Source organism: Mya arenaria, chromosome 11 (genome assembly GCF_026914265.1).
Source record: "Mya arenaria isolate MELC-2E11 chromosome 11, ASM2691426v1".
In the NCBI taxonomy this organism is placed as follows: Eukaryota; Metazoa; Mollusca; class Bivalvia; order Myida; family Myidae; genus Mya; species Mya arenaria.
The window spans coordinates 60,631,831-60,651,718 of NC_069132.1; the positions used below are offsets into that span (position 1 = coordinate 60,631,831).

A 19,888-nucleotide genomic window follows, 5' to 3' on the forward strand; every position below is an offset into this window, starting at 1 on the left:
TCAAGGTTTACAGCAATCATGATAATAGTGGAAGCCATGTTTCAACAAAAACCTTTACAAGCGACAGTTCTTTGTTGTAAAAGGGACAAACAACCAAAGTTAAATTAAAACTTTGGGCTATTCTTAAAAACTTCATAATTGTGATGCTCACCATCTCAGTTTTGCTCTGATTTTGGCCAAAGTGTTAAGAGTTTCTTAATGGATTGGGCCCATAAATGAGTTCGCTCTCATGCTAGCTCCATTAAGGGATTGAGCCCTCAAATAAGCTAGTTCTCTGATAGCCAAATTAAGATCTGCCCCATTAAAAAAAACAAGATCCCTGATAGCCTCATCAAGGGATCAGGCCCACAAATAAGCAAGTTCCCTGATTACTCAATGAAAGGATGGGGCACACAAATAAGCAAATTCCCTGGTAACTCAATGAAAGGATGGGGCCCACAAATAAGCAAGTTCCCTGATAACTCAATGAAAGGATGGGGCCCACAAATAAGCAAATTCCCTGATAACTCAATGAAAGGATGGGGCACACAAATAAGCAAGTTCCCTGATAACTCCATGAAAGGATGGGGCCCACAAATTAGCAAGTTCCCTGGTAACTCAATGAAAGGATGGGGCCCACAAATAAGCAAGTTCCCTGATAACTCAATGAAAGGATGGGGCACACAAATTAGCAAGTTCCCTGATAACTCAATGAAAGGATGGGGCCCACAAATAAGCAAGTTCCCTGATAACTCAATGAAAGGATGGGGCCCACAAATTAGCAAGTTCCCTGATAACTCAATGAAAGGATGGGGCACACAAATTAGCAAGTTCCCTGATAACTCAATGAAAGGGTGGGGCACACAAATTAGCAAGTTCCCTGATAACTCAATGAAAGGATGGGGCACACAAATAAGCAAATTCCCTGATAACTCAATGAAAGGATGGGGCCCACAAATAAGCAAGTTCCCTGATAACTCAATGAAAGGATGGGGCCCACAAATAAGCAAGTTCCCTGATAACTCCATGAAAGGATGGGGCCCACAAATAAGCAAATTCCCTGGTAACTCAATGAAAGGATGGGGCCCACAAATAAGCAAATTCCCTGATAACTCCATGAAAGGATGGGGCCCACAAATAAGCAAATTCCCTGATAACTCAATGAAAGGATGGGGCCCACAAATTAGCAAGTTCCCTGATAACTCAATGAAAGGATGGGGCACACAAATAAGCAAATTCCCTGATAACTCAATGAAAGGATGGGGCCCACAAATAAGCAAATTCCCTGATAACTCAATGAAAGGATGGGGCACACAAATAAGCAAATTCCCTGATAACTCAATGAAAGGATGGGGCACACAAATAAGCAAGTTCCCTGATAACTCAATGAAAGGATGGGGCACACAAATAAGCAAATTCCCTGATAACTCAATGAAAGGATGGGGCCCACAAATAAGCAAGTTCCCTGATAACTCAATGAAAGGATGGGGCACACAAATAAGCAAATTCCCTGGTAACTCAATGAAAGGATGGGGCACACAAATTAGCAAGTTCCCTGATAACTCAATGAAAGGATGGGGCACACAAATTAGCAAGTTCCCTGATAACTCAATGAAAGGATGGGGCACACAAATAAGCAAATTTCCTGATAACTCAATGAAAGGATGGGGCACACAAATAAGCAAATTCCCTGATAACTCAATGAAAGGATGGGGCCCACAAATAAGCAAGTTCCCTGATAACTCAATGAAAGGATGGGGCCCACAAATAAGCAAATTCCCTGATAACTCAATGAAAGGATGGGGCCCACAAATAAGCAAATTCCCTGATAACTCAATGAAAGGATGGGGCCCACAAATAAGCAAATTCCCTGATAACTCAATGAAAGGATGGGGCCCACAAATAAGCAAATTCCCTGGTAACTCAATGAAAGGATGGGGCCCACAAATAAGCAAATTCCCTGATAACTCAATGAAAGGATGGGGCCCACAAATAAGCAAGTTCCCTGATAACTCAATGAAAGGATGGGGCCCACAAATAAGCAAGTTCCCTGATAACTCAATGAAAGGATGGGGCCCACAAATAAGCAAGTTCCCTGATAACTCAATGAAAGGATGGGGCCCACAAATAAGCAAATTCCCTGATAACTCAATGAAAGGATGGGGCCCACAAATAAGCAAATTCCCTGATAACTCAATGAAAGGATGGGGCCCACAAATTAGCAAGTTCCCTGATAACTCAATGAAAGGATGGGGCCCACAAATTAGCAAATTCCCTGATAACTCAATGAAAGGATGGGGCCCACAAATTAGCAAGTTCCCTGGTAACTCAATGAAAGGATGGGGCCCACAAATAAGCAAATTCCCTGATAACTCAATGAAAGGATGGGGCACACAAATTAGCAAGTTCCCTGGTAACTCAATGAAAGGATGGGGCCCACAAATAAGCAAATTCCCTGATAACTCAATGAAAGGATGGGGCACACAAATTAGCAAATTCCCTGATAACTCAATGAAAGGATGGGGCCCACAAATAAGCAAATTCCCTGATAACTCAATGAAAGGATGGGGCCCACAAATAAGCAAGTTCCCTGATAACTCAATGAAAGGATGGGGCACACAAATAAGCAAATTCCCTGATAACTCAATGAAAGGATGGGGCCCACAAATTAGCAAGTTCCCTGATAACTCAATGAAAGGATGGGGCACACAAATAAGCAAATTCCCTGATAACTCAATGAAAGGATGGGGCACACAAATAAGCAAGTTCCCTGGTAACTCAATGAAAGGATGGGGCCCACAAATTAGCAAGTTCCCTGATAACTCAATGAAAGGATGGGGCCCACAAATTAGCAAGTTCCCTGGTAACTCAATGAAAGGATGGGGCCCACAAATTAGCAAATTCCCTGATAACTCCATGAAAGGATGGGGCCCACAAATTAGCAAATTCCCTGATAACTCAATGAAAGGATGGGGCACACAAATAAGCAAGTTCCCTGATAACTCAATGAAAGGATGGGGCACACAAATAAGCAAGTTCCCTGATAACTCCATGAAAGGATGGGGCCCACAAATAAGCAAGTTCCCTGATAACTCAATGAAAGGATGGGGCCCACAAATAAGCAAATTCCCTGATAACTCAATGAAAGGATGGGGCCCACAAATAAGCAAATTCCCTGATAACTCAATGAAAGGATGGGGCACACAAATAAGCAAGTTCCCTGATAACTCAATGAAAGGATGGGGCCCACAAATTAGCAAGTTCCCTGATAACTCAATGAAAGGGTGGGGCACACAAATTAGCAAGTTCCCTGATAACTCAATGAAAGGATGGGGCACACAAATAAGCAAATTCCCTGATAACTCAATGAAAGGATGGGGCCCACAAATAAGCAAGTTCCCTGATAACTCAATGAAAGGATGGGGCCCACAAATAAGCAAGTTCCCTGATAACTCCATGAAAGGATGGGGCCCACAAATAAGCAAGTTCCCTGATAACTCAATGAAAGGATGGGGCACACAAATTAGCAAGTTCCCTGATAACTCAATGAAAGGATGGGGCACACAAATAAGCAAGTTCCCTGATAACTCAATGAAAGGATGGGGCACACAAATAAGCAAGTTCCCTGATAACTCAATGAAAGGATGGGGCCCACAAATAAGCAAGTTCCCTGATAACTCCATGAAAGGATGGGGCCCACAAATTAGCAAGTTCCCTGATAACTCAATGAAAGGATGGGGCACACAAATTAGCAAGTTCCCTGATAACTCAATGAAAGGATGGGGCCCACAAATAAGCAAGTTCCCTGATAACTCAATGAAAGGATGGGGCACACAAATAAGCAAGTTCCCTGATAACTCAATGAAAGGATGGGGCCCACAAATAAGCAAGTTCCCTGATAACTCAATGAAAGGATGGGGCACACAAATAAGCAAGTTCCCTGATAACTCAATGAAAGGATGGGGCACACAAATTAGCAAGTTCCCTGATAACTCCATGAAAGGATGGGGCACACAAATAAGCAAGTTCCCTGATAACTCAATGAAAGGATGGGGCCCACAAATAAGCAAGTTCCCTGATAACTCAATGAAAGGATGGGGCACACAAATTAGCAAGTTCCCTGATAACTCAATGAAAGGATGGGGCACACAAATAAGCAAATTCCCTGATAACTCAATGAAAGGATGGGGCCCACAAATAAGCAAATTCCCTGGTAACTCAATGAAAGGATGGGGCCCACAAATAAGCAAATTCCCTGGTAACTCAATGAAAGGGTGGGGCACACAAATTAGCAAGTTCCCTGATAACTCCATGAAAGGATGGGGCCCACAAATAAGCAAATTCCCTGGTAACTCAATGAAAGGATGGGGCCCACAAATAAGCAAATTCCCTGGTAACTCAATGAAAGGGTGGGGCCCACAAATAAGCAAGTTCCCTGATAACTCAATGAAAGGATGGGGCCCACAAATAAGCAAGTTCCAATAAGCAAATTCCCTGATAACTCAATGAAAGGGTGGGGCACACAAATTAGCAAGTTCCCTGATAACTCAATGAAAGGATGGGGCACACAAATAAGCAAGTTCCCTGATAACTCAATGAAAGGATGGGGCCCACAAATAAGCAAATTCCCTGATAACTCAATGAAAGGATGGGGCCCACAAATAAGCAAATTCCCTGATAACTCAATGAAAGGATGGGGCCCACAAATAAGCAAATTCCCTGATAACTCAATGAAAGGGTGGGGCACACAAATTAGCAAGTTCCCTGATAACTCCATGAAAGGATGGGGCCCACAAATAAGCAAGTTCCCTGATAACTCAATGAAAGGATGGGGCCCACAAATTAGCAAATTCCCTGATAACTCAATGAAAGGGTGGGGCACACAAATTAGCAAGTTCCCTGATAACTCCATGAAAGGATGGGGCACACAAATAAGCAAGTTCCCTGATAACTCAATGAAAGGATGGGGCCCACAAATAAGCAAGTTCCCTGATAACTCAATGAAAGGATGGGGCCCACAAATAAGCAAATTCCCTGATAACTCAATGAAAGGATGGGGCCCACAAATAAGCAAGTTCCCTGATAACTCAATGAAAGGGTGGGGCACACAAATAAGCAAATTCCCTGATAACTCAATGAAAGGGTGGGGCACACAAATTAGCAAGTTCCCTGATAACTCCATGAAAGGATGGGGCACACAAATAAGCAAGTTCCCTGATAACTCAATGAAAGGATGGGGCCGACAAATAAGCAAATTCCCTGATAACTCAATGAAAGGGTGGGGCACACAAATTAGCAAGTTCCCTGATAACTCCATGAAAGGATGGGGCACACAAATAAGCAAATTCCCTGATAACTCAATGAAAGGATGGGGCCCACAAATAAGCAAGTTCCCTGATAACTCAATGAAAGGATGGGGCCCACAAATAAGCAAGTTCCCTGATAACTCAATGAAAGGATGGGGCCCACAAATAAGCAAATTCCCTGATAACTCAATGAAAGGGTGGGGCACACAAATTAGCAAGTTCCCTGATAACTCAATGAAAGGATGGGGCCCACAAATAAGCAAATTCCCTGATAACTCAATGAAAGGATGGGGCCCACAAATAAGAAAATTCCCTGGTAACTCAATGAAAGGATGGGGCCCACAAATAAGCAAATTCCCTGATAACTCCATGAAAGGATGGGGCCCACAAATAAGCAAATTCCCTGGTAACTCAATGAAAGGATGGGGCACACAAATTAGCAAGTTCCCTGATAACTCCATGAAAGGATGGGGCACACAAATAAGCAAATTCCCTGATAACTCCATGAAAGGATGGGGCCCACAAATAAGCAAGTTCCCTGATAACTCCATGAAAGGATGGGGCCCACAAATAAGCAAGTTCCCTGATAACTCCATGAAAGGATGGGGCCCACAAATAAGCAAATTCCCTGATAACTCAATGAAAGGATGGGGCCCACAAATAAGCAAATTCCCTGATAACTCAATGAAAGGATGGGGCCCACAAATAAGCAAATTCCCTGATAACTCAATGAAAGGATGGGGCCCACAAATAAGCAAGTTCCCTGATAACTCAATGAAAGGATGGGGCCCACAAATAAGCAAGTTCCCTGATAACTCAATGAAAGGATGGGGCCCACAAATAAGCAAATTCCCTGGTAACTCCATGAAAGGATGGGGCCCACAAATAAGCAAATTCCCTGATAACTCCATGAAAGGATGGGGCCCACAAATAAGCAAATTCCCTGATAACTCAATGAAAGGATGGGGCCCACAAATTAGCAAGTTCCCTGATAACTCAATGAAAGGATGGGGCACACAAATAAGCAAATTCCCTGATAACTCAGTGAAAAGATGGGGCCCACAAATAAGCAAATTCCCTGATAACTCAATGAAAGGATGGGGCCCACAAATAAGCAAGTTCCCTGATAACTCAATGAAAGGGTGGGGCCCACAAATAAGCAAATTCCCTGAGGATGGGGCCCACAAATAAGCAAGTTCCATGATAACTCAATGAAAGGGTGGGGCCCACAAATAAGCAAATTCCCTGATAACTCAATGAAAGGATGGGGCCCACAAATAAGCAAGTTCCCTGATAACTCAATGAAAGGGTGGGGCACACAAATAAGCAAATTCCCTGATAACTCAATGAAAGGGTGGGGCACACAAATTAGCAAGTTCCCTGATAACTCCATGAAAGGATGGGGCACACAAATAAGCAAGTTCCCTGATAACTCAATGAAAGGATGGGGCCGACAAATAAGCAAATTCCCTGATAACTCAATGAAAGGGTGGGGCACACAAATTAGCAAGTTCCCTGATAACTCCATGAAAGGATGGGGCACACAAATAAGCAAGTTCCCTGATAACTCAATGAAAGGATGGGGCCCACAAATAAGCAAGTTCCCTGATAACTCAATGAAAGGATGGGGCCCACAAATAAGCAAGTTCCCTGATAACTCAATGAAAGGATGGGGCCCACAAATAAGCAAATTCCCTGATAACTCAATGAAAGGGTGGGGCACACAAATTAGCAAGTTCCCTGATAACTCAATGAAAGGATGGGGCCCACAAATAAGCAAATTCCCTGATAACTCAATGAAAGGATGGGGCCCACAAATAAGAAAATTCCCTGGTAACTCAATGAAAGGATGGGGCCCACAAATAAGCAAATTCCCTGATAACTCAATGAAAGGATGGGGCCCACAAATAAGCAAATTCCCTGGTAACTCAATGAAAGGATGGGGCACACAAATTAGCAAGTTCCCTGATAACTCCATGAAAGGATGGGGCACACAAATAAGCAAATTCCCTGATAACTCCATGAAAGGATGGGGCCCACAAATAAGCAAGTTCCCTGATAACTCCATGAAAGGATGGGGCCCACAAATAAGCAAGTTCCCTGATAACTCCATGAAAGGATGGGGCCCACAAATAAGCAAATTCCCTGATAACTCAATGAAAGGATGGGGCCCACAAATAAGCAAATTCCCTGATAACTCAATGAAAGGATGGGGCCCACAAATAAGCAAATTCCCTGATAACTCAATGAAAGGATGGGGCCCACAAATAAGCAAGTTCCCTGATAACTCAATGAAAGGATGGGGCCCACAAATAAGCAAGTTCCCTGATAACTCCATGAAAGGATGGGGCCCACAAATAAGCAAATTCCCTGGTAACTCCATGAAAGGATGGGGCCCACAAATAAGCAAATTCCCTGATAACTCCATGAAAGGATGGGGCCCACAAATAAGCAAATTCCCTGGTAACTCAATGAAAGGATGGGGCCCACAAATTAGCAAGTTCCCTGATAACTCAATGAAAGGATGGGGCACACAAATAAGCAAATTCCCTGATAACTCAGTGAAAAGATGGGGCCCACAAATAAGCAAATTCCCTGATAACTCAATGAAAGGATGGGGCCCACAAATAAGCAAGTTCCCTGATAACTCAATGAAAGGATGGGGCCCACAAATAAGCAAATTCCCTGATAACTCAATGAAAGGATGGGGCCCACAAATAAGCAAATTCCCTGATAACTCAATGAAAGGATGGGGCCCACAAATAAGCAAATTCCCTGATAACTCAATGAAAGGATGGGGCCCACAAATAAGCAAATTCCCTGGTAACTCAATGAAAGGATGGGGCCCACAAATAAGCAAATTCCCTGATAACTCAATGAAAGGATGGGGCCCACAAATAAGCAAATTCCCTGATAACTCAATGAAAGGATGGGGCCCACAAATAAGCAAGTTCCCTGATAACTCAATGAAAGGATGGGGCCCACAAATAAGCAAATTCCCTGATAACTCAATGAAAGGATGGGGCACACAAATAAGCAAATTCCCTGATAACTCAATGAAAGGATGGGGCCCACAAATAAGCAAATTCCCTGATAACTCAATGAAAGGATGGGGCCCACAAATTAGCAAGTTCCCTGGTAACTCAATGAAAGGATGGGGCCCACAAATAAGCAAGTTCCCTGATAACTCAATGAAAGGATGGGGCCCACAAATAAGCAAGTTCCCTGGTAACTCAATGAAAGGATGGGGCCCACAAATAAGCAAATTCCCTGATAACTTAATGAAAGGATGGGGCACACAAATTAGCAAGTTCCCTGGTAACTCAATGAAAGGATGGGGCCCACAAATAAGCAAATTCCCTGATAACTCAATGAAAGGATGGGGCACACAAATTAGCAAATTCCCTGATAACTCAATGAAAGGATGGGGCCCACAAATAAGCAAATTCCCTGATAACTCAATGAAAGGATGGGGCACACAAATTAGCAAGTTCCCTGGTAACTCAATGAAAGGATGGGGCCCACAAATTAGCAAGTTCCGTGGTAACTCAATGAAAGGATGGGGCCCACAAATTAGCAAGTTCCCTGATAACTCAATGAAAGGATGGGGCACACAAATTAGCAAATTCCCTGATAACTCCATGAAAGGATGGGGCACACAAATAAGCAAATTCCCTGGTAACTCAATGAAAGGATGGGGCACACAAATAAGCAAGTTCCCTGATAACTCCATGAAAGGATGGGGCCCACAAATAAGCAAATTCCCTGATAACTCAATGAAAGGATGGGGCCCACAAATAAGCAAATTCCCTGATAACTCAATGAAAGGATGGGGCCCACAAATTAGCAAGTTCCCTGATAACTCAATGAAAGGATGGGGCCCACAAATTAGCAAGTTCCCTGATAACTCAATGAAAGGGTGGGGCACACAAATTAGCAAGTTCCCTGATAACTCAATGAAAGGATGGGGCACACAAATAAGCAAATTCCCTGATAACTCAATGAAAGGATGGGGCCCACAAATAAGCAAATTCCCTGATAACTCAATGAAAGGATGGGGCCCACAAATAAGCAAATTCCCTGATAACTCAATGAAAGGATGGGGCCCACAAATAAGCAAATTCCCTGATAACTCAATGAAAGGATGGGGCCCACAAATTAGCAAGTTCCCTGATAACTCAATGAAAGGGTGGGGCACACAAATTAGCAAGTTCCCTGATAACTCAATGAAAGGGTGGGGCACACAAATTAGCAAGTTCCCTGATAACTCAATGAAAGGATGGGGCCCACAAATAAGCAAATTCCCTGATAACTCAATGAAAGGATGGGGCCCACAAATAAGCAAATTCCCTGATAACTCAATGAAAGGATGGGGCCCACAAATAAGCAAATTCCCTGATAACTCAATGAAAGGATGGGGCCCACAAATAAGCAAATTCCCTGATAACTCAATGAAAGGATGGGGCACACAAATAAGCAAATTCCCTGATAACTCAATGAAAGGATGGGGCCCACAAATTAGCAAGTTCCCTGATAACTCAATGAAAGGGTGGGGCACACAAATTAGCAAGTTCCCTGATAACTCAATGAAAGGGTGGGGCACACAAATTAGCAAGTTCCCTGATAACTCAATGAAAGGATGGGGCCCACAAATAAGCAAATTCCCTGATAACTCAATGAAAGGATGGGGCCCACAAATAAGCAAGTTCCCTGATAACTCAATGAAAGGATGGGGCCCACAAATTAGCAAGTTCCCTGATAACTCAATGAAAGGGTGGGGCACACAAATTAGCAAGTTCCCTGATAACTCAATGAAAGGATGGGGCACACAAATAAGCAAATTCCCTGATAACTCAATGAAAGGATGGGGCCCACAAATAAGCAAGTTCCCTGATAACTCAATGAAAGGATGGGGCCCACAAATAAGCAAGTTCCCTGATAACTCCATGAAAGGATGGGGCCCACAAATTAGCAAGTTCCCTGATAACTCAATGAAAGGGTGGGGCACACAAATTAGCAAGTTCCCTGATAACTCAATGAAAGGATGGGGCACACAAATAAGCAAATTCCCTGATAACTCAATGAAAGGATGGGGCCCACAAATAAGCAAGTTCCCTGATAACTCAATGAAAGGATGGGGCCCACAAATAAGCAAGTTCCCTGATAACTCCATGAAAGGATGGGGCCCACAAATAAGCAAGTTCCCTGATAACTCAATGAAAGGATGGGGCCCACAAATTAGCAAGTTCCCTGATAACTCAATGAAAGGATGGGGCACACAAATAAGCAAGTTCCCTGATAACTCAATGAAAGGATGGGGCCCACAAATAAGCAAGTTCCCTGATAACTCAATGAAAGGATGGGGCCCACAAATAAGCAAGTTCCCTGATAACTCCATGAAAGGATGGGGCCCACAAATTAGCAAGTTCCCTGATAACTCCATGAAATGATGGGGCCCACAAATTAGCAAGTTCCCTGATAACTCAATGAAAGGATGGGGTCCACAAATAAGCAAGTTCCCTGATAACTCAATGAAAGGATGGGGCACACAAATAAGCAAGTTCCCTGATAACTCAATGAAAGGATGGGGCCCACAAATAAGAAAGTTCCCTGATAACTCAATGAAAGGATGGGGCCCACAAATAAGCAAGTTCCCTGATAACTCAATGAAAGGATGGGGCCCACAAATAAGCAAGTTCCCTGATAACTCAATGAAAGGATGGGGCACACAAATAAGCAAGTTCCCTGATAACTCAATGAAAGGATGGGGCCCACAAATAAGCAAGTTCCCTGATTACTCAATGAAAGGATGGGGCACACAAATTAGCAAGTTCCCTGATAACTCAATGAAAGGATGGGGCACACAAATAAGCAAATTCCCTGATAACTCAATGAAAGGATGGGGCCCACAAATAAGCAAGTTCCCTGATAACTCAATGAAAGGATGGGGCCCACAAATTAGCAAGTTCCCTGATAACTCCATGAAAGGATGGGGCACACAAATAAGCAAGTTCCCTGATAACTCAATGAAAGGATGGGGCCCACAAATTAGCAAGTTCCCTGATAACTCAATGAAAGGATGGGGCACACAAATTAGCAAGTTCCCTGATAACTCAATGAAAGGATGGGGCCCACAAATAAGCAAGTTCCCTGATAACTCAATGAAAGGATGGGGCCCACAAATTAGCAAGTTCCCTGATAACTCAATGAAAGGATGGGGCACACAAATTAGCAAGTTCCCTGATAACTCAATGAAAGGGTGGGGCACACAAATTAGCAAGTTCCCTGATAACTCAATGAAAGGATGGGGCACACAAATAAGCAAATTCCCTGATAACTCAATGAAAGGATGGGGCCCACAAATAAGCAAGTTCCCTGATAACTCAATGAAAGGATGGGGCCCACAAATAAGCAAGTTCCCTGATAACTCCATGAAAGGATGGGGCCCACAAATAAGCAAATTCCCTGGTAACTCAATGAAAGGATGGGGCCCACAAATAAGCAAATTCCCTGATAACTCCATGAAAGGATGGGGCCCACAAATAAGCAAATTCCCTGGTAACTCAATGAAAGGATGGGGCCCACAAATTAGCAAGTTCCCTGATAACTCAATGAAAGGATGGGGCACACAAATAAGCAAATTCCCTGATAACTCAATGAAAGGATGGGGCCCACAAATAAGCAAATTCCCTGATAACTCAATGAAAGGATGGGGCACACAAATAAGCAAATTCCCTGATAACTCAATGAAAGGATGGGGCACACAAATAAGCAAGTTCCCTGATAACTCAATGAAAGGATGGGGCACACAAATAAGCAAATTCCCTGATAACTCAATGAAAGGATGGGGCCCACAAATAAGCAAGTTCCCTGATAACTCAATGAAAGGATGGGGCACACAAATAAGCAAATTCCCTGGTAACTCAATGAAAGGATGGGGCCCACAAATTAGCAAGTTCCCTGATAACTCAATGAAAGGATGGGGCACACAAATTAGCAAGTTCCCTGATAACTCAATGAAAGGATGGGGCACACAAATAAGCAAATTTCCTGATAACTCAATGAAAGGATGGGGCACACAAATAAGCAAATTCCCTGATAACTCAATGAAAGGATGGGGCCCACAAATAAGCAAGTTCCCTGATAACTCAATGAAAGGATGGGGCCCACAAATAAGCAAATTCCCTGATAACTCAATGAAAGGATGGGGCCCACAAATAAGCAAATTCCCTGATAACTCAATGAAAGGATGGGGCCCACAAATAAGCAAATTCCCTGATAACTCAATGAAAGGATGGGGCCCACAAATAAGCAAATTCCCTGGTAACTCAATGAAAGGATGGGGCCCACAAATAAGCAAATTCCCTGATAACTCAATGAAAGGATGGGGCCCACAAATAAGCAAATTCCCTGATAACTCAATGAAAGGATGGGGCCCACAAATAAGCAAGTTCCCTGATAACTCAATGAAAGGATGGGGCCCACAAATAAGCAAGTTCCCTGATAACTCAATGAAAGGATGGGGCCCACAAATAAGCAAATTCCCTGATAACTCAATGAAAGGATGGGGCCCACAAATAAGCAAATTCCCTGATAACTCAATGAAAGGATGGGGCCCACAAATTAGCAAGTTCCCTGGTAACTCAATGAAAGGATGGGGCCCACAAATTAGCAAATTCCCTGATAACTCAATGAAAGGATGGGGCCCACAAATTAGCAAGTTCCCTGGTAACTCAATGAAAGGATGGGGCCCACAAATAAGCAAATTCCCTGATAACTCAATGAAAGGATGGGGCACACAAATTAGCAAGTTCCCTGGTAACTCAATGAAAGGATGGGGCCCACAAATAAGCAAATTCCCTGATAACTCAATGAAAGGATGGGGCACACAAATTAGCAAATTCCCTGATAACTCAATGAAAGGATGGGGCCCACAAATAAGCAAATTCCCTGATAACTCAATGAAAGGATGGGGCCCACAAATAAGCAAGTTCCCTGATAACTCAATGAAAGGATGGGGCACACAAATAAGCAAATTCCCTGATAACTCAATGAAAGGATGGGGCCCACAAATTAGCAAGTTCCCTGATAACTCAATGAAAGGATGGGGCACACAAATAAGCAAATTCCCTGATAACTCAATGAAAGGATGGGGCACACAAATTAGCAAGTTCCCTGGTAACTCAATGAAAGGATGGGGCCCACAAATTAGCAAGTTCCCTGGTAACTCAATGAAAGGATGGGGCCCACAAATTAGCAAGTTCCCTGGTAACTCAATGAAAGGATGGGGCCCACAAATTAGCAAATTCCCTGATAACTCCATGAAAGGATGGGGCCCACAAATTAGCAAATTCCCTGATAACTCAATGAAAGGATGGGGCACACAAATAAGCAAGTTCCCTGGTAACTCAATGAAAGGATGGGGCACACAAATAAGCAAGTTCCCTGATAACTCCATGAAAGGATGGGGCCCACAAATAAGCAAGTTCCCTGATAACTCAATGAAAGGATGGGGCCCACAAATAAGCAAATTCCCTGATAACTCAATGAAAGGATGGGGCCCACAAATAAGCAAATTCCCTGATAACTCAATGAAAGGATGGGGCACACAAATAAGCAAGTTCCCTGATAACTCAATGAAAGGATGGGGCCCACAAATTAGCAAGTTCCCTGATAACTCAATGAAAGGGTGGGGCACACAAATTAGCAAGTTCCCTGATAACTCAATGAAAGGATGGGGCACACAAATAAGCAAATTCCCTGATAACTCAATGAAAGGATGGGGCCCACAAATAAGCAAGTTCCCTGATAACTCAATGAAAGGATGGGGCCCACAAATAAGCAAGTTCCCTGATAACTCCATGAAAGGATGGGGCCCACAAATAAGCAAGTTCCCTGATAACTCAATGAAAGGATGGGGCACACAAATTAGCAAGTTCCCTGATAACTCAATGAAAGGATGGGGCACACAAATAAGCAAGTTCCCTGATAACTCAATGAAAGGATGGGGCACACAAATAAGCAAGTTCCCTGATAACTCAATGAAAGGATGGGGCCCACAAATAAGCAAGTTCCCTGATAACTCCATGAAAGGATGGGGCCCACAAATTAGCAAGTTCCCTGATAACTCAATGAAAGGATGGGGCACACAAATTAGCAAGTTCCCTGATAACTCAATGAAAGGATGGGGCCCACAAATAAGCAAGTTCCCTGATAACTCAATGAAAGGATGGGGCACACAAATAAGCAAGTTCCCTGATAACTCAATGAAAGGATGGGGCCCACAAATAAGCAAGTTCCCTGATAACTCAATGAAAGGATGGGGCACACAAATAAGCAAGTTCCCTGATAACTCAATGAAAGGATGGGGCACACAAATAAGCAAGTTCCCTGATAACTCAATGAAAGGATGGGGCACACAAATAAGCAAGTTCCCTGATAACTCAATGAAAGGATGGGGCCCACAAATAAGCAAGTTCCCTGATTACTCAATGAAAGGATGGGGCACACAAATTAGCAAGTTCCCTGATAACTCAATGAAAGGATGGGGCACACAAATAAGCAAATTCCCTGATAACTCAATGAAAGGATGGGGCACACAAATAAGCAAATTCCCTGGTAACTCAATGAAAGGATGGGGCCCACAAATAAGCAAATTCCCTGGTAACTCAATGAAAGGGTGGGGCACACAAATTAGCAAGTTCCCTGATAACTCCATGAAAGGATGGGGCCCACAAATAAGCAAATTCCCTGGTAACTCAATGAAAGGATGGGGCCCACAAATAAGCAAATTCCCTGGTAACTCAATGAAAGGGTGGGGCCCACAAATAAGCAAGTTCCCTGATAACTCAATGAAAGGATGGGGCCCACAAATAAGCAAGTTCCAATAAGCAAATTCCCTGATAACTCAATGAAAGGGTGGGGCACACAAATTAGCAAGTTCCCTGATAACTCCATGAAAGGATGGGGCACACAAATAAGCAAGTTCCCTGATAACTCAATGAAAGGATGGGGCCCACAAATAAGCAAGTTCCCTGATAACTCAATGAAAGGATGGGGCCCACAAATAAGCAAATTCCCTGATAACTCAATGAAAGGATGGGGCCCACAAATAAGCAAATTCCCTGATAACTCAATGAAAGGGTGGGGCACACAAATTAGCAAGTTCCCTGATAACTCCATGAAAGGATGGGGCACACAAATAAGCAAGTTCCCTGATAACTCAATGAAAGGATGGGGCCCACAAATTAGCAAATTCCCTGATAACTCAATGAAAGGGTGGGGCACACAAATTAGCAAGTTCCCTGATAACTCCATGAAAGGATGGGGCACACAAATAAGCAAGTTCCCTGATAACTCAATGAAAGGATGGGGCCCACAAATAAGCAAGTTCCCTGATAACTCAATGAAAGGATGGGGCCCACAAATAAGCAAATTCCCTGATAACTCAATGAAAGGATGGGGCCCACAAATAAGCAAGTTCCCTGATAACTCAATGAAAGGGTGGGGCCCACAAATAAGCAAATTCCCTGATAACTCAATGAAAGGGTGGGGCACACAAATTAGCAAGTTCCCTGATAACTCCATGAAAGGATGGGGCACACAAATAAGCAAGTTCCCTGATAACTCAATGAAAGGATGGGGCCGACAAATAAGCAAATTCCCTGATAACTCAATGAAAGGGTGGGGCACACAAATTAGCAAGTTCCCTGATAACTCCATGAAAGGATGGGGCACACAAATAAGCAAGTTCCCTGATAACTCAATGAAAGGATGGGGCCCACAAATAAGCAAGTTCCCTGATAACTCAATGAAAGGATGGGGCCCACAAATAAGCAAGTTCCCTGATAACTCAATGAAAGGATGGGGCCCACAAATAAGCAAATTCCCTGATAACTCAATGAAAGGGTGGGGCACACAAATTAGCAAGTTCCCTGATAACTCAATGAAAGGATGGGGCCCACAAATAAGCAAATTCCCTGATAACTCAATGAAAGGATGGGGCCCACAAATAAGAAAATTCCCTGGTAACTCAATGAAAGGATGGGGCCCACAAATAAGCAAATTCCCTGATAACTCAATGAAAGGATGGGGCCCACAAATAAGCAAATTCCCTGGTAACTCAATGAAAGGATGGGGCACACAAATTAGCAAGTTCCCTGATAACTCCATGAAAGGATGGGGCACACAAATAAGCAAATTCCCTGATAACTCCATGAAAGGATGGGGCCCACAAATAAGCAAGTTCCCTGATAACTCCATGAAAGGATGGGGCCCACAAATAAGCAAGTTCCCTGATAACTCCATGAAAGGATGGGGCCCACAAATAAGCAAATTCCCTGATAACTCAATGAAAGGATGGGGCCCACAAATAAGCAAATTCCCTGATAACTCAATGAAAGGATGGGGCCCACAAATAAGCAAATTCCCTGATAACTCAATGAAAGGATGGGGCCCACAAATAAGCAAGTTCCCTGATAACTCAATGAAAGGATGGGGCCCACAAATAAGCAAGTTCCCTGATAACTCCATGAAAGGATGGGGCCCACAAATAAGCAAATTCCCTGGTAACTCCATGAAAGGATGGGGCCCACAAATAAGCAAATTCCCTGATAACTCCATGAAAGGATGGGGCCCACAAATAAGCAAATTCCCTGGTAACTCAATGAAAGGATGGGGCCCACAAATTAGCAAGTTCCCTGATAACTCAATGAAAGGATGGGGCACACAAATAAGCAAATTCCCTGATAACTCAGTGAAAAGATGGGGCCCACAAATAAGCAAATTCCCTGATAACTCAATGAAAGGATGGGGCCCACAAATAAGCAAGTTCCCTGATAACTCAATGAAAGGATGGGGCCCACAAATAAGCAAATTCCCTGATAACTCAATGAAAGGATGGGGCCCACAAATAAGCAAATTCCCTGATAACTCAATGAAAGGGTGGGGCCCACAAATAAGCAAATTCCCTGATAACTCAATGAAAGGATGGGGCCCACAAATAAGCAAGTTCCCTGATAACTCAATGAAAGGGTGGGGCCCACAAATAAGCAAATTCCCTGATAACTCAATGAAAGGGTGGGGCACACAAATTAGCAAGTTCCCTGATAACTCCATGAAAGGATGGGGCACACAAATAAGCAAGTTCCCTGATAACTCAATGAAAGGATGGGGCCGACAAATAAGCAAATTCCCTGATAACTCAATGAAAGGGTGGGGCACACAAATTAGCAAGTTCCCTGATAACTCCATGAAAGGATGGGGCACACAAATAAGCAAGTTCCCTGATAACTCAATGAAAGGATGGGGCCCACAAATAAGCAAGTTCCCTGATAACTCAATGAAAGGATGGGGCCCACAAATAAGCAAGTTCCCTGATAACTCAATGAAAGGATGGGGCCCACAAATAAGCAAATTCCCTGATAACTCAATGAAAGGGTGGGGCACACAAATTAGCAAGTTCCCTGATAACTCAATGAAAGGATGGGGCCCACAAATAAGCAAATTCCCTGATAACTCAATGAAAGGATGGGGCCCACAAATAAGAAAATTCCCTGGTAACTCAATGAAAGGATGGGGCCCACAAATAAGCAAATTCCCTGATAACTCAATGAAAGGATGGGGCCCACAAATAAGCAAATTCCCTGGTAACTCAATGAAAGGATGGGGCACACAAATTAGCAAGTTCCCTGATAACTCCATGAAAGGATGGGGCACACAAATAAGCAAATTCCCTGATAACTCCATGAAAGGATGGGGCCCACAAATAAGCAAGTTCCCTGATAACTCCATGAAAGGATGGGGCCCACAAATAAGCAAGTTCCCTGATAACTCCATGAAAGGATGGGGCCCACAAATAAGCAAATTCCCTGATAACTCAATGAAAGGATGGGGCCCACAAATAAGCAAATTCCCTGATAACTCAATGAAAGGATGGGGCCCACAAATAAGCAAATTCCCTGATAACTCAATGAAAGGATGGGGCCCACAAATAAGCAAGTTCCCTGATAACTCAATGAAAGGATGGGGCCCACAAATAAGCAAGTTCCCTGATAACTCCATGAAAGGATGGGGCCCACAAATAAGCAAATTCCCTGGTAACTCCATGAAAGGATGGGGCCCACAAATAAGCAAATTCCCTGATAACTCCATGAAAGGATGGGGCCCACAAATAAGCAAATTCCCTGGTAACTCAATGAAAGGATGGGGCCCACAAATTAGCAAGTTCCCTGATAACTCAATGAAAGGATGGGGCACACAAATAAGCAAATTCCCTGATAACTCAGTGAAAAGATGGGGCCCACAAATAAGCAAATTCCCTGATAACTCAATGAAAGGATGGGGCCCACAAATAAGCAAGTTCCCTGATAACTCAATGAAAGGATGGGGCCCACAAATAAGCAAATTCCCTGATAACTCAATGAAAGGATGGGGCCCACAAATAAGCAAATTCCCTGATAACTCAATGAAAGGATGGGGCCCACAAATAAGCAAATTCCCTGATAACTCAATGAAAGGATGGGGCCCACAAATAAGCAAATTCCCTGGTAACTCAATGAAAGGATGGGGCCCACAAATAAGCAAATTCCCTGATAACTCAATGAAAGGATGGGGCCCACAAATAAGCAAATTCCCTGATAACTCAATGAAAGGATGGGGCCCACAAATAAGCAAGTTCCCTGATAACTCAATGAAAGGATGGGGCCCACAAATAAGCAAATTCCCTGATAACTCAATGAAAGGATGGGGCACACAAATAAGCAAATTCCCTGATAACTCAATGAAAGGATGGGGCCCACAAATAAGCAAATTCCCTGATAACTCAATGAAAGGATGGGGCCCACAAATTAGCAAGTTCCCTGGTAACTCAATGAAAGGATGGGGCCCACAAATTAGCAAATTCCCTGATAACTCAATGAAAGGATGGGGCCCACAAATAAGCAAGTTCCCTGGTAACTCAATGAAAGGATGGGGCCCACAAATAAGCAAATTCCCTGATAACTTAATGAAAGGATGGGGCACACAAATTAGCAAGTTCCCTGGTAACTCAATGAAAGGATGGGGCCCACAAATAAGCAAATTCCCTGATAACTCAATGAAAGGATGGGGCACACAAATTAGCAAATTCCCTGATAACTCAATGAAAGGATGGGGCCCACAAATAAGCAAATTCCCTGATAACTCAATGAAAGGATGGGGCACACAAATTAGCAAGTTCCCTGGTAACTCAATGAAAGGATGGGGCCCACAAATTAGCAAGTTCCGTGGTAACTCAATGAAAGGATGGGGCCCACAAATTAGCAAGTTCCCTGATAACTCAATGAAAGGATGGGGCACACAAATAAGCAAATTCCCTGATAACTCCATGAAAGGATGGGGCACACAAATAAGCAAATTCCCTGGTAACTCAATGAAAGGATGGGGCACACAAATAAGCAAGTTCCCTGATAACTCCATGAAAGGATGGGGCCCACAAATAAGCAAGTTCCCTGATAACTCAATGAAAGGATGGGGCCCACAAATAAGCAAATTCCCTGATAACTCAATGAAAGGATGGGGCCCACAAATTAGCAAGTTCCCTGATAACTCAATGAAAGGATGGG

At 43.3% G+C, this 19,888-nt stretch overlaps 1 protein-coding gene across 1 annotated transcript in view; it reads right to left on the reverse strand.

Annotated features, from left to right (window-relative positions):
* LOC128208667 (RNA polymerase II-associated factor 1 homolog) overlaps positions 1 to 19,888 on the reverse strand; it is a 30,101-nt gene that overhangs the window by 771 nt on the left and 9,442 nt on the right. The gene's annotated exons all lie outside the window — the stretch shown is intronic.